A 13318-nucleotide genomic window follows, 5' to 3' on the forward strand; every position below is an offset into this window, starting at 1 on the left:
GGACCAGAAGGACAGGGACCAGAAGGACAGGGACCAGAAGGACAGGGACCAGAAGGACAGGGACCAGAAGGACGGGGACGTACATGGACCAGAAGGACGGGGACGTACATGGACCAGAAGGACAGGGACCAGAAGGACAGGGACCAGAAGGACAGGGACCAGAAGGACAGGGACGTACATGGACCAGAAGGACAGGGACCAGAAGGACAGGGACCAGAAGGACAGGGACCAGAAGGACACGGAGGGAGGAATGAATGCGGTCCGATTCTCTACCCTTCTTCCGAAGTGTGCACTCATACACTCCCCCTCATGGATTACCTCCCTCAGTTACATGATCCGACTGAGCTGATGTCTCTTCAGTCACTTGTCAATGTTTTGAACTGACGTAAAGACAGGACACTTGTCAATGTTTTGAACTGACATAAAGACAGGACACTTGTCAATGTTTTGAACTGACGTAAAGACAGGACACTTGTCAATGTTTTGAACTGACGTAAAGACAGGACACTTGTCAATGTTTTGAACTGACATAAAGACAGGACACTTGTCAATGTTTTGAACTGACATAAAGACAGGACACTTGTCAATGTTTTGAACTGACGTAAAGACAGGACACTTGTCAATGTTTTGAACTGACATAAAGACAGGACACTTGACTTGTAACTAACCCTAACTAGAAACAATAATGTTCACTCTCTCCTACCTCATGTAGGATATTTTTGCTTTGATCTCATGAGAAGCTCTATTTAGCCATTAGCGCTGCTATTCTGTGTTACGGTCTCTTGCGGTCAATACATGTGAGTTGCAGTGCTTTTCTCCCATGGGAAAAAGAAATGCTAATTGTTGAATATTAGGGGTACAGTAATACTTCTGGCATTTCTTGAAAGTCAAAAATTCTCCCCTTTTCGAGGTAACCACTTATTTTCCTCTTGACGGTTATGATGGGGAGAATAATCAGATCAGTAAATTGTTTAACCTCTAGCCAAGGCTTTATAGTATATGGTTAATTATGGCTGGCACTGGTTACAATCTGCCACAATATCAATGCTGCCAGCTAAGGTATGCAAGGGGATAGTCGGCCTGGTTGGAAAAGGCTGGACCAAATGGAAGTTAGTCTGTCAATTTCTCTCTATGTGACTCAAATGGCTGACTAAAACTAGACAAACATTGTCCTAAACTAAAGGACGAAATGACTCAAATGTAAAAAATTATTTTAAGACTAAAACTAGTAAAACTAAATCTAAAATAGCTGCCAAAATTTACACAGCCCTGTAACCTGTACCACTAGTACCAGGTGTAAACAGCATGTCTCTATGTAATCATTACCCTGTCAGTATGGTAACTGGTTAACTACACCAGAGTCTGACACGACATTACAATACACTAATACCTCATGATCTAAAACACACAAAGGCCCAGATGAATTACCAGGACAAGTACTCAGAGCATGCTCTGACCAGCTGGCAAGTGTCTTCACTGACATTTTCAACCTCTCCCTCACCCAGTCTGTAATACCAACATGTTTCAAGCAGACCACCATAGTCCCTGTGCCCAAGAACACTAAGGTAACCTGCCTAAATGGCCATCGTCCCGTTGCACTCACATCTGTAGCCATGAAATGCTTTGAAAGGCTGGTCATGGCTCACATCAACACCATCATCCCAGACATCCTGGACCCACTCCACTGCTCATACCGCCCCAACAGATGATGCCATCTCTATTGCACTCCACACTGCCCTTTCTAACTATACAAAAGAAACACCGATGTGAGTGTGCTCAGTCCCCTCCTGTACACCCTCTTCACCCAAGACTGCGTGGCCGCGCATGACTCCAACACCAGCATTAAGGGTTGGGCTGTCGGGGGGGGTACTGGAGGACCAGGGTTGGGCTGTCGGGGGGGGTACTGGAGGACCGGGGTTGGGCTGTCGGGGGGTACTGGAGGACCGGGGTTGGGCTGTCGGGGGGTACTGGAGGACCGGGGTTGGGCTGTCGGGGGGTACTGGAGGACCGGGGTTGGGCTGTCGGGGGGAGGTACTGGAGGACCGGGGTTGGGCTGTCGGGGGGAGGTACTGGAGGACCGGGGTTGGGCTGTCGGGGGGGGGGGGGGTACTGGAGGACCAGGGTTGGGCTGTTGAGGGGTACTGGAGGACCAGGGTTGGGCTGTTGAGGGGTACTGGAGGACCAGGGTTGGGCTGTCGGGGGGGGGGGTACTGGAGGACCAGGGTTGGGCTGTCGGGGGGGGGGTACTGGAGGACCAGGGTTGGGCTGTTGGGGGGTACAGGAGGACCAGGGTTGGGCTGTTGAGGGGTACTGGAGGACCGGGGTTGGGCTGTTGAGGGGTACTGGAGGACCGGGGTTGGGCTGTCGGGGGGGGTACTGGAGGACCGGGGTTGGGCTGTCGGGGGGGGGGGGTACTGGAGGACCGGGGTTGGGCTGTCGGGGGGGGGGGTACTGGAGGACCGGGGTTGGGCTGTTGGGGGGTACTGGAGGACCGGGGTTGGGCTGTTGGGGGGTACTGGAGGACCGGGGTTGGGCTGTTGGGGGGGGGGGGGTACTGGAGGACCAGGGTTGGGCTGATGGGGGGGGGGCGGTACTGGAGGACCAGGGTTGGGGGGTACTGGAGGACCGGGGTTGGGCTGTTGAGGGGTACTGGAGGACCGGGGTTGGGCTGTTGAGGGGTACTGGAGGACCGGGGTTGGGCTGTCGGGGGGGGGGGTACTGGAGGACCGGGGTTGGGCTGTTGGGGGGTACAGGAGGACCGGGGTTGGGCTGTTGAGGGGTACTGGAGGACCGGGGTTGGGCTGTTGAGGGGTACTGGAGGACCGGGGTTGGGCTGTTGAGGGGTACTGGAGGACCGGGGTTGGGCTGTCGGGGGGGTACTGGAGGACCGGGGTTGGGCTGTCGGGGGGGGGGGTACTGGAGGACCGGGGTTGGGCTGTCGGGGGGGGGGGTACTGGAGGACCGGGGTTGGGCTGTCGGGGGGGTACCGGAGGACCGGGGTTGGGCTGTCGGGGGGGTACCGGAGGACCGGGGTTGGGCTGTCGGGGGGGGTACCGGAGGACCGGGGTTGGGCTGTTGGGGGGGGTACCGGAGGACCGGGGTTGGGCTGTTGGGGGGGGTACCGGAGGACCGGGGTTGGGCTGTTGGGGGGGGTACCGGAGGACCGGGGTTGGGCTGTTGGGGGGGGTACCGGAGGACCGGGGTTGGGCTGTTGGGGGGGGTACCGGAGGACCGGAGTTGGGCTGTTGGGGGGGGTACCGGAGGACCAGGGTTGGGCTGTTGGGGGGGGGTACCGGAGGACCAGGGTTGGGCTGTTGGGGGGGGGTACCGGAGGACCAGGGTTGGGCTGTTGGGGGGGGGTACCGGAGGACCAGGGTTGGGCTGTTGGGGGGGGGTACCGGAGGACCAGGGTTGGGCTGTTGGGGGGGGTACCGGAGGACCAGGGTTGGGCTGTTGGGGGGGGTACCGGAGGACCAGGGTTGGGCTGTTGGGGGGGGTACCGGAGGACCAGGGTTGGGCTGTTGGGGGGGGTACCGGAGGACCAGGGTTGGGCTGTTGGGGGGGGTACCGGAGGACCAGGGTTGGGCTGTTGGGGGGGGTACCGGAGGACCAGGGTTGGGCTGTTGGGGGGGGTACCGGAGGACCAGGGTTGGGCTGTTGGGGGGGGTACCGGAGGACCAGGGTTGGGCTGTTGGGGGGGGTACCGGAGGACCAGGGTTGGGCTGTTGGGGGGGGTACCGGAGGACCAGGGTTGGGCTGTTGGGGGGGGTACCGGAGGACCAGGGTTGGGCTGTTGGGGGGGGTACCGGAGGACCAGGGTTGGGCTGTTGGGGGGGGTACCGGAGGACCAGGGTTGGGCTGTTGGGGGGGGTACCGGAGGACCAGGGTTGGGCTGTTGGGGGGGGTACCGGAGGACCAGGGTTGGGCTGTTGGGGGGGGTACCGGAGGACCAGGGTTGGGCTGTTGGGGGGGGTACCGGAGGACCAGGGTTGGGCTGTTGGGGGGGGTACCGGAGGACCAGGGTTGGGCTGTTGGGGGGGGTACCGGAGGACCAGGGTTGGGCTGTTGGGGGGGGTACCGGAGGACCAGGGTTGGGCTGTTGGGGGGGGTACCGGAGGACCAGGGTTGGGCTGTTGGGGGGGGTACCGGAGGACCAGGGTTGGGCTGTTGGGGGGGGGTACCGGAGGACCAGGGTTGGGCTGTTGGGGGGGGTACCGGAGGACCAGGGTTGGGCTGTTGGGGGGGGTACCGGAGGACCAGGGTTGGGCTGTTGGGGGGGGGTACCGGAGGACCAGGGTTGGGCTGTTGGGGGGGGTACCGGAGGACCAGGGTTGGGCTGTTGGGGGGGGTACCGGAGGACCAGGGTTGGGCTGTTGGGGGGGGTACCGGAGGACCAGGGTTGGGCTGTTGGGGGGGGTACCGGAGGACCAGGGTTGGGCTGTTGGGGGGGGTACCGGAGGACCAGGGTTGGGCTGTTGGGGGGGGTACCGGAGGACCAGGGTTGGGCTGTTGGGGGGGGGTACCGGAGGACCAGGGTTGGGCTGTTGGGGGGGGTACCGGAGGACCAGGGTTGGGCTGTTGGGGGGGGTACCGGAGGACCAGGGTTGGGCTGTTGGGGGGGGTACCGGAGGACCAGGGTTGGGCTGTTGGGGGGGGTACCGGAGGACCAGGGTTGGGCTGTTGGGGGGGGTACCGGAGGACCAGGGTTGGGCTGTTGGGGGGGGTACCGGAGGACCAGGGTTGGGCTGTTGGGGGGGGTACCGGAGGACCAGGGTTGGGCTGTTGGGGGGGGTACCGGAGGACCAGGGTTGGGCTGTTGGGGGGGGTACCGGAGGACCAGGGTTGGGCTGTTGGGGGGGGTACCGGAGGACCAGGGTTGGGCTGTTGGGGGGGGGTACCGGAGGACCAGGGTTGGGCTGTTGGGGGGGGTACCGGAGGACCAGGGTTGGGCTGTTGGGGGGGGTACCGGAGGACCAGGGTTGGGCTGTTGGGGGGGGTACCGGAGGACCAGGGTTGGGCTGTTGGGGGGGGGTACCGGAGGACCAGGGTTGGGCTGTTGGGGGGGGTACCGGAGGACCAGGGTTGGGCTGTTGGGGGGGGTACCGGAGGACCAGGGTTGGGCTGTTGGGGGGGGGTACCGGAGGACCAGGGTTGGGCTGTTGGGGGGGGTACCGGAGGACCAGGGTTGGGCTGTTGGGGGGGGGTACCGGAGGACCAGGGTTGGGCTGTTGGGGGGGGTACCGGAGGACCAGGGTTGGGCTGTTGGGGGGGGTACCGGAGGACCAGGGTTGGGCTGTTGGGGGGGTACTGGAGGACCAGGGTTGGGCTGTTGGGGGGTACTGGAGGACCAGGGTTGTGAAACACTGTTGGGGGTACTGGAGGACCAGGGTTGGGCTGTTGGGGGGTACTGGAGGACCAGGGTTGGGCTGTTGGGGGGTACTGGAGGACCAGGGTTGGGCTGTTGGGGGTGGGGGGGGGGGGGTACTGGAGGACCGGGGTTGGGGGGTACTGGAGGACCAGGGTTGGGCTGTTGGGGGGGGGTACTGGAGGACCAGGGTTGTGGAACACTGTTGGGGGTACTGGAGGACCTGGGTTGGGCTGTTGGGGGGTACTGGAAGACCAGGGTTGGGCTGTTGGGGGTACTGGAGGACCAGGGTTGGGCTGTTGGGGGGTACTGGAGGGCCAGGGTTGTGAAACACTGATGGGGGTACTGGAGGACCAGGGTTGTGAAACACTGAGCAAGATGTTGACTGGGAGAGAATGTATCACTTCCTCATGACTAATGTAATAACTGTTGATGAGTCTCTGATTTAGAAGAGGAACACAACTGCTGTTAGCAACCCTACAGACACTACACTGTTACTATAGAGCCATTTAGAAGAGGAACAGACCCGCTGAAGAGAAACTGAATGCCTTCAGAGAGACTGAGAGACAGAAAAGCGACCGAGAGAGAAGGGAGAGAGACCGAGAGAGACCGAGAGAGAGGGGAGAGAGACCGAGAGAGAGGGGAGAGAGACCGAGAGAGAGGGGAGAGAGACCGAGAGAGAGGGGAGAGAGACCGAGAGAGAGGGGAGAGAGACCGAGAGAGAGGGGAGAGAGACCGAGAGAGAGGGGAGAGAGACCGAGAGAGAGGGGAGAGAGACCGAGAGAGAGGGGAGAGAGAGAGAGACAGAGAAAGAGACAGAAGAGCGACCGAGAGAAAGAGGGGAGAGACCGAGAGAGAGGGAAGAGACCGAGAGAGAGGGAAGAGACCGAGAGAGAGGGAAGAGACCGAGAGAGAGGGAAGAGACCGAGAGAGAGGGAAGAGACCGAGAGAGAGGGAAGAGACCGAGAGAGAGGGAAGAGACCGAGAGAGAGGGAAGAGACCGAGAGACAGAGAAAGAGACAGAAGAGCGACCGAGAGAGAGGGGAGAGAGAGGGGAGAGACCGAGAGTGACCGAGAGAGAGAAATACAAATGTGTGCTAACTATATCCCCCCAATTGAATCCCAAAACTTTAACAAATGACAGCTTCTTCATCCTAGAGGGTGAGATCAACCATTTCCAGGCCCAGGGACATGTACTATTCTGTGGTGACCTAAATGCCAGAACTGGACAAGAACCTGACACCCTCAGCACACAGGGGGACAAACACCTACCTGGAGGTGACAGCATTCCCTCCCCCATATGCCCCCCTAGACACAACTATGACAACATAACCAACAAAAACAGGTCACAACTCCTGCAGCTCTGTCGCACGCTGGGTATGTACATAGTCAATGGTAGGCTTTGAGGGGACTCGTATGGTAGGTTCACCTATAGCTCATCTTGTCGCAGCAGTAGTACTGTAGACTACTTTATCACTGACCTCAACCCAGAGTCCTATGGTAGGTACACCTATAGCTCATCTCTTGGCAGTAGTACAGTAGACTACTTTATCACTGACCTCAACCCAGAGTCCTATGGTAGGTTCACCTATAGCTCATCTCTTGGCAGTAGTACAGTAGACTACTTTATCACTGACCTCAACCCAGAGTCCTATGGTAGGTTCACCTATAGCTCATCTCTTGGCAGTAGTACTCTACTTTATCACTGACCTCAACCCAGAGTCCTATGGTAGGTACACCTATAGCTCATCTCTTGGCAGTAGTACTCTACTTTATCACTGACCTCAACCCAGAGTCCTATGGTAGGTTCACCTATAGCTCATCTCTTGGCAGTAGTACTCTACTTTATCACTGACCTCAACCCAGAGTCCTATGGTAGGTACACCTATAGCTCATCTCTTGGCAGTAATACTGTAGTACTCTACTTTATCACTGACCTCAACCCAGAGTCCTATGGTAGGTTCACCTATAGCTCATCTCTTGGCAGTAGTACTCTACTTTATCACTGACCTCAACCCAGAGTCTCTCAGAGCGTTCACAGTCAGCCCACTGACACCCCTATCAGACCACAGCAAAATCACACTCTACTTGAACAGAGCAATAATCAATCATGAGGCATCAAAACCAAATGAACAACATAATATTAAGAAATGCTTTAGACTGAAGGAAAGTAGTGTAGAAACCAACCAAAAAACAAGTAGACAACAACAAATCTCTTTTAGACAACTTCCTGGACAAAACGTTTCACTGTAATAGTGAAGGTGTGAACTTGGCAGTAGAAAACCTAAACAGTATATTTGACCTCTCAGCTTCCCTGTCAAGTCTAAACATTTCAAGCAGACAACTTAAGAAAATAACCAACTGTGACAAATGGTTTGATGAAGAATGCAAAAACCAAAGAAAGAAATTAAGAAACCTGTCCAACCAAGAACATAGAGACCCAGAAAAGCAGAGTCTACGCCTTCACTATGGTGAATCACTAAAACAATACAGAAAACCTGAGTCTACGCCTTCACTATGGTGAATCACTAAAACAATACAGAAAACCTGAGTCTACGCCTTCACTATGGTGAATCACTAAAACAATACAGAAAACCTGAGTCTACTCCTTCACTATGGTGAATCACTAAAACAATACAGAAAACCTGAGTCTACTCCTTCACTATGGTGAATCACTAAAACAATACAGAAAACCTGAGTCTACTCCTTCACTATGGTGAATCACTAAAACAATACAGAAAACCTGAGTCTACGCCTTCACTATGGTGAATCACTAAAACAATACATAAAACCAGAGTCTACGCCTTCACTATGGTGAATCACTAAAACAATACATAAAACCAGAGTCTACGCCTTCACTATGGTGAATCACTAAAACAATACAGAAATACACCACGGAAGAAGAAGGAACAGCACGTCAGAAATGTAATTGACGAATCCATAGAATCTAACCACTTCTGGGAAAATTGGAACCCACTAAACAAACAGTTATTTTACCTTTATTTAACTAAGCAAGTCAGTTAAGAGCAAATTCGTATTTACAATAACGGCCTACCAAATGGCCTCCTGCGGAGACTAAAAATTCAATATTGAACAAAACACACATCACGACGAGACACCACAACACCAAATAAAAGAGTCCTAAGACAACATAGCATGGTAGCAACACATGACAACAACATGGCAGCAGCACAACATGGTACAAACATTATTGGGCACAGACAACAGCATAAACGGCAGATGTATGGAAAAATGAAGATGTATGGATAAACCACTTTTTGGCTCTATAACAAAGAACAAATAGCAAAAACATGATCAAATACAAATCTTAGAATCAACTATTAAAGACTACCAGAACCCACTGGATTCTCCAATTACCTTGAAAGAACTACAGGACAAAATACAAACCCTCCAACCCCAAAAGGCCTGTGGGGTTGATGGTATCCTACATGAAATTATAAAATATCCAGACCACAAATTCCAATTGGCTATACTAAAACATGAAACTATGTCTAAAGCCCAGTCAGCCTGAGGAAGCCATTGGAAAAGGAATCTGGTTGATACCCCCTTAAAATAGAAGACAGGAAATGAAACACAGATCAAAAATATTTTTAAAAATCACTTCCGGGTTAGATTTCCTCAGGTTTTCGCATGCAAAATCAGTTTTGTTATAATCACAGACAATATTTTGACAATTTTGGAAACTTGAGTGTTTTCTATCCTAATCTGTAAATTATATGCATATTCTACAATCTGGACCTGAGAAATAGTCTGTTTACCTTGGGAACGTAATTTTTTTTAATGAAAAAAATCTGACCCTTAGCGTCAAAAAGTTAAAGGCACAGTCAACTTAGTGTATGTAAACTTCTGACCCACTGGAATTGTGATACAGTGAATTATACGTGAAATAATCTGTCTGTAAACAATTGTTGGAAAAATTACTTGTATCATGCACAAAGTAGATATCCTAACCAACTTGCCAAAACTATTTTGGCAACCACTCCACAATTAACAAACTACTAGTTTGTTAATTGTGGAGTGGTTGAAAAACGAGTTTCAATGACTCCAAACTAAGTGTATGTAAACTTCCGACTTCAACTGTAGTCTAGTTTCTACTGACCCAGTACTGGTACCCTGTGTATAATAGTGTATTTACTATTACTTGTCTATATTTTTTTCTCTCTCTACATTGTCGGGAAGGGCCTGTCAGTAAGCATTTCACATTTCATCAGTCTACACACAATACTCCAAAATGACAAAGCGAAAACATGTTTTTAGACATTTTTGTACATTTATATACAGTACCAGTCAAAAGTTTGGATACCCTACTCATTCCAGGGTTTTTCTTTATTGTTACTATTTTCTACATTGTAGAACAATAGCGAAGACATCAACACTATGAAATAACACATATGGAGGCATGTAGTAACCAAAACAGTGGTATATATTTGAGATTCTTTAAAGCAGCCAGCCTTCGCCTTGATGACAGCTTTGCACAATCTTGGCAATGAAATCCACTTAGCCTATTGTTCTGGCACATTCATTTATTTTACGAGCAGGGTCCAACATTAACAAAAGCCCACTAGCCCGGGGCCTGTAAAAACATGTGATGGGCGAGGAGATCTCGTCCCCGACTGGGCCAGTAACTTGCATTCCAGTTCAACATTTACCTCTTTGCTCTGTGGAAGTATACCATTGAAGACTACATGCCTAAATGTCATGCTATTCGTATTTGACCACCACGCTCCGCCAGTCACAGCTTCTCCAGCAGTACATCAGTTAATGCCTACACACAGCACACACAAGCTGTCCAGAGCAACAAGAAGCGTCCATCAACCTACTCGCTGAGCTCATTTATTTTAAGGAAAGTGATTTTCAATAGTAAACCTTCAAAAGTGAACATACTAGCAATATACTGGCTACTGTTGATAGTGTGCCACGTCCAGCTCTCTTTGGGAATGTTTGTCTTAGAAGGTATACTCAGTGTATGGTCCCTGAATGACCACAATGCATTTAACAACTACACCATGTCCGGGCCAGAGTAAATTCTGTCGATGTTTGACCAAATGCTCCGACCGGGCCAATAAGGAAAAGAAGTTAACGTTGGTTACTGGTGTGTTTCAGATGCAGCCACAGAGTGGTGGCACATGGGCTATTTACTGTGCTTTGATGAACAACCAAAGAACACGTGTAACCACACCTGCCCAGGACCTCCACATCTGGCTTCTTCACCTACGGGATCGTCTGAGGAGTATTTCTGTCTGTAATAAAGACCTTTTGTGGGGGAAAACTCATTTTGATTGCCTGGGGCTGGCTCCCCAGCTCGCTGCACCCCTGCCCAGTCATGTGAAATACATAGATTTGGGCCTAATTAACATATTTCAATTGACTGGTTTCCTTCTATGAACTATATTTTTGTTCAGTAAGAGAGAGAGACAGACAGACAGACACAGACACAGACACAGACACAGACACAGACACAGACACAGACACAGACACAGACACAGACAGACAGACACAGACAGACACAGACAGACACAGACAGACACAGACAGACACAGACAGACACAGACAGACACAGACAGACAGACAGACAGACAGACAGACAGACAGACAGACAGACAGACAGACAGACAGACAGACAGACACACAGACAGACACACAGACAGACACACAGACAGACACAGACAGACACACAGACAGACACACAGACAGACACACAGACAGACACACAGACAGACACACAGAGAGAGAGAGAGGACACAGATAAAATAAGGAAAATGTATGAATCTAAATCTATTAGACAGACTATCCCTGTTAGACGCGACAGCCAGCCGCCTCTCCTTTGTAGTTGTTGTTGCGACAGAGAGTGCGGTGGCCCAGCGGCAGCGCACAAAGCGCTCGTCTTCCTCACCATGTGATTCAGCTCGGCTGGCACTGCCTCAACACCGACGACGTGCTGCACGTCAGACTCATTGTTGTACAGAAAAACTGGACCGTGGACAGTCAAAACGATACAACAGTCTCTACTTTAAATAGTTACTAATGGAACCACTAACAAAGAAGTCAGGACAGTGTCTTCCCTCACCATCTTGGTATTTTCCGCAGAAGCTGAGCTGTTCCATCTGAACCTAACAGAAGTCATCCACTATAAATGGATAGCCACTCTAGCTTCGCCCTCGTGTCGGTGCTAGCAGGCTACAAAGTGCTAGGTATGCAAAAACAATCCAGTAGGGGCTGGAAACGAGTGACCTTTGATTTGTCAATCGCGACGCGATGTCGCCGAGTATGCAAAAGTTCAGCCTTCCACAACGTTGGTCTCGCTCCCTCGCCAATTCTTGCATGCCCAATGGTCACCGCCAACTTCGCTTCCCTCCATTGAACGTGAATGGCTCTCCGTTGTTTAATCGCCCCCAACGTGCTAAAAATGGATTTCTACCATAAACCCTGTCAACTAGATAACTCACTGGGCGGTAAAAGCAACTCATCTACCTACAAAATATGGATCCCTATATATCCATCCATCAGTGTAGCTAGCTGGTAAATGAAGTGGTAACGGATTTACTGCTGGCGCTCGGCTTGTTCAGCGGGCTGGTGCTGAAACGTACAGGAATTTGAATAGTTAGCGGTCCCGTTATGTGGAGAGAGAGCATGAGAGACCCTCTGCTGCATGTCTTTCGCTGCTAGTTACCCTATAACTAAATATCTAGCTAGCTAATTAGCTAAAGCATCTGGACTTGATTAGCCAGCCGCAGTGACCGTGTAGCCTCCATAGCGCGCTAACAGTAGCTAACGTTTAATGGCCTGGATAGTGACGAAACTTGGCTAAAGTACATAACTTTGCCCAAACAGCTAAAGCCCCTTCGGTTTCAAACACACAACGGTTACATGAATATACATGTACCTTTTGATATAAAAACTCACCAAAAACTCAGTCAAGTCTCTCTTGTCCAGGTATTGGTCTGTGTGTCCTGGCTGCACTTGCCAACAGTACTACAGCAGAGTAGAGCTAGCCATAGAGATAAATAGAGGACTCATCTCTGTATCTGTGCCACTATAGCGTCTGGGATTTAAAAAAAATAGACAATCTCCATTTTGAAGTAGTACATTTATCTTCTTCTTGATTACCAGATCCCTCCTGATGACCCTGTTGGACATGACTTCAACAGGGTCACCAGAGGCGATCAGCCAATGAAGTTGGAAGTCCCACCCAGTTGACTACATAAAACATGTTGGAAGCCCTCAATGGTGCTGCCCAGGTTAAAATGGCCGTTTGGCCACGAGAGGCCTCTACCCCTTTCTATGACTAGAGCGTGTTCAGAACTGAAACAGCATTGAACACCTATGTGAAAATAGGCACATTAAGGATTAGCCACGAGGGGAATTTGCGTTTCGCCTTCTAAATAAAAGTCCCTATATGAAAGTGATGCAAATTGATATAAATAATGGAATCATGCCATATTTTGACTAAATAATGCTTAACATGGTTGGAATGTTATATAAATTCAAGAAAATACAATTATTAATTTGACCAAAAAAAGTATAAATCAGTTGAACTCACACTGTGGACGTGTTAGACTTTAAACTTGCATTGGGGGCACACTAATATTTCACTGTACAGCCTTACTTGTGGATTGTGGACCAATGAAATCAGTCTACTCAGTGTCACCCACAGAACAACTTTGAAGAGTTTACACAAATATTAATGTCGTAGCTCATATTGCAGGATGTGATATCAACATAGAGGTATATTTTCATTTTCTGGGTGATTTAAATATTGACTGGCTTTCATCAAGCTGCCCACTCAAGACAAAGATTCAAACTGTAACCAGTGCCTGCAACCTGGTTCAGGTTATCAGTCAACCTACCAGGGTAGTTACAAACAGCACAGGAATGAAATCATCAACATGTATTGATCACATCTTTACTAACGCTGCAGAAAGTTGCATTAAA

The 13318-nt window shown here is 51.1% G+C and overlaps 1 protein-coding gene across 3 annotated transcripts in view; it reads right to left on the bottom strand.

The window, feature by feature from the left end:
• The window catches only part of LOC129861383 (monocarboxylate transporter 1-like), a 56901-nt gene extending 44369 nt beyond the window's left edge, over window positions 1-12532 (bottom strand). Inside the window, exon 1 of one of the 3 annotated variants that reach the window (XM_055932775.1) lies at window positions 12290-12532. The gene's annotated coding sequence lies outside the window, so the exon portion shown is untranslated. Of the gene's footprint in view, window positions 1-11453; window positions 11949-12269 lie in introns of those variants that run through there. The other 2 variants (XM_055932776.1, XM_055932777.1) reach the window with 2 other exon arrangements.
• Window positions 12533-13318: the final 786 nt, after the last annotated feature.

The sequence above is a fragment of the Salvelinus fontinalis genome, chromosome 8 (assembly GCF_029448725.1).
Source record: "Salvelinus fontinalis isolate EN_2023a chromosome 8, ASM2944872v1, whole genome shotgun sequence".
Classification (NCBI taxonomy): Eukaryota; Metazoa; Chordata; class Actinopteri; order Salmoniformes; family Salmonidae; genus Salvelinus; species Salvelinus fontinalis.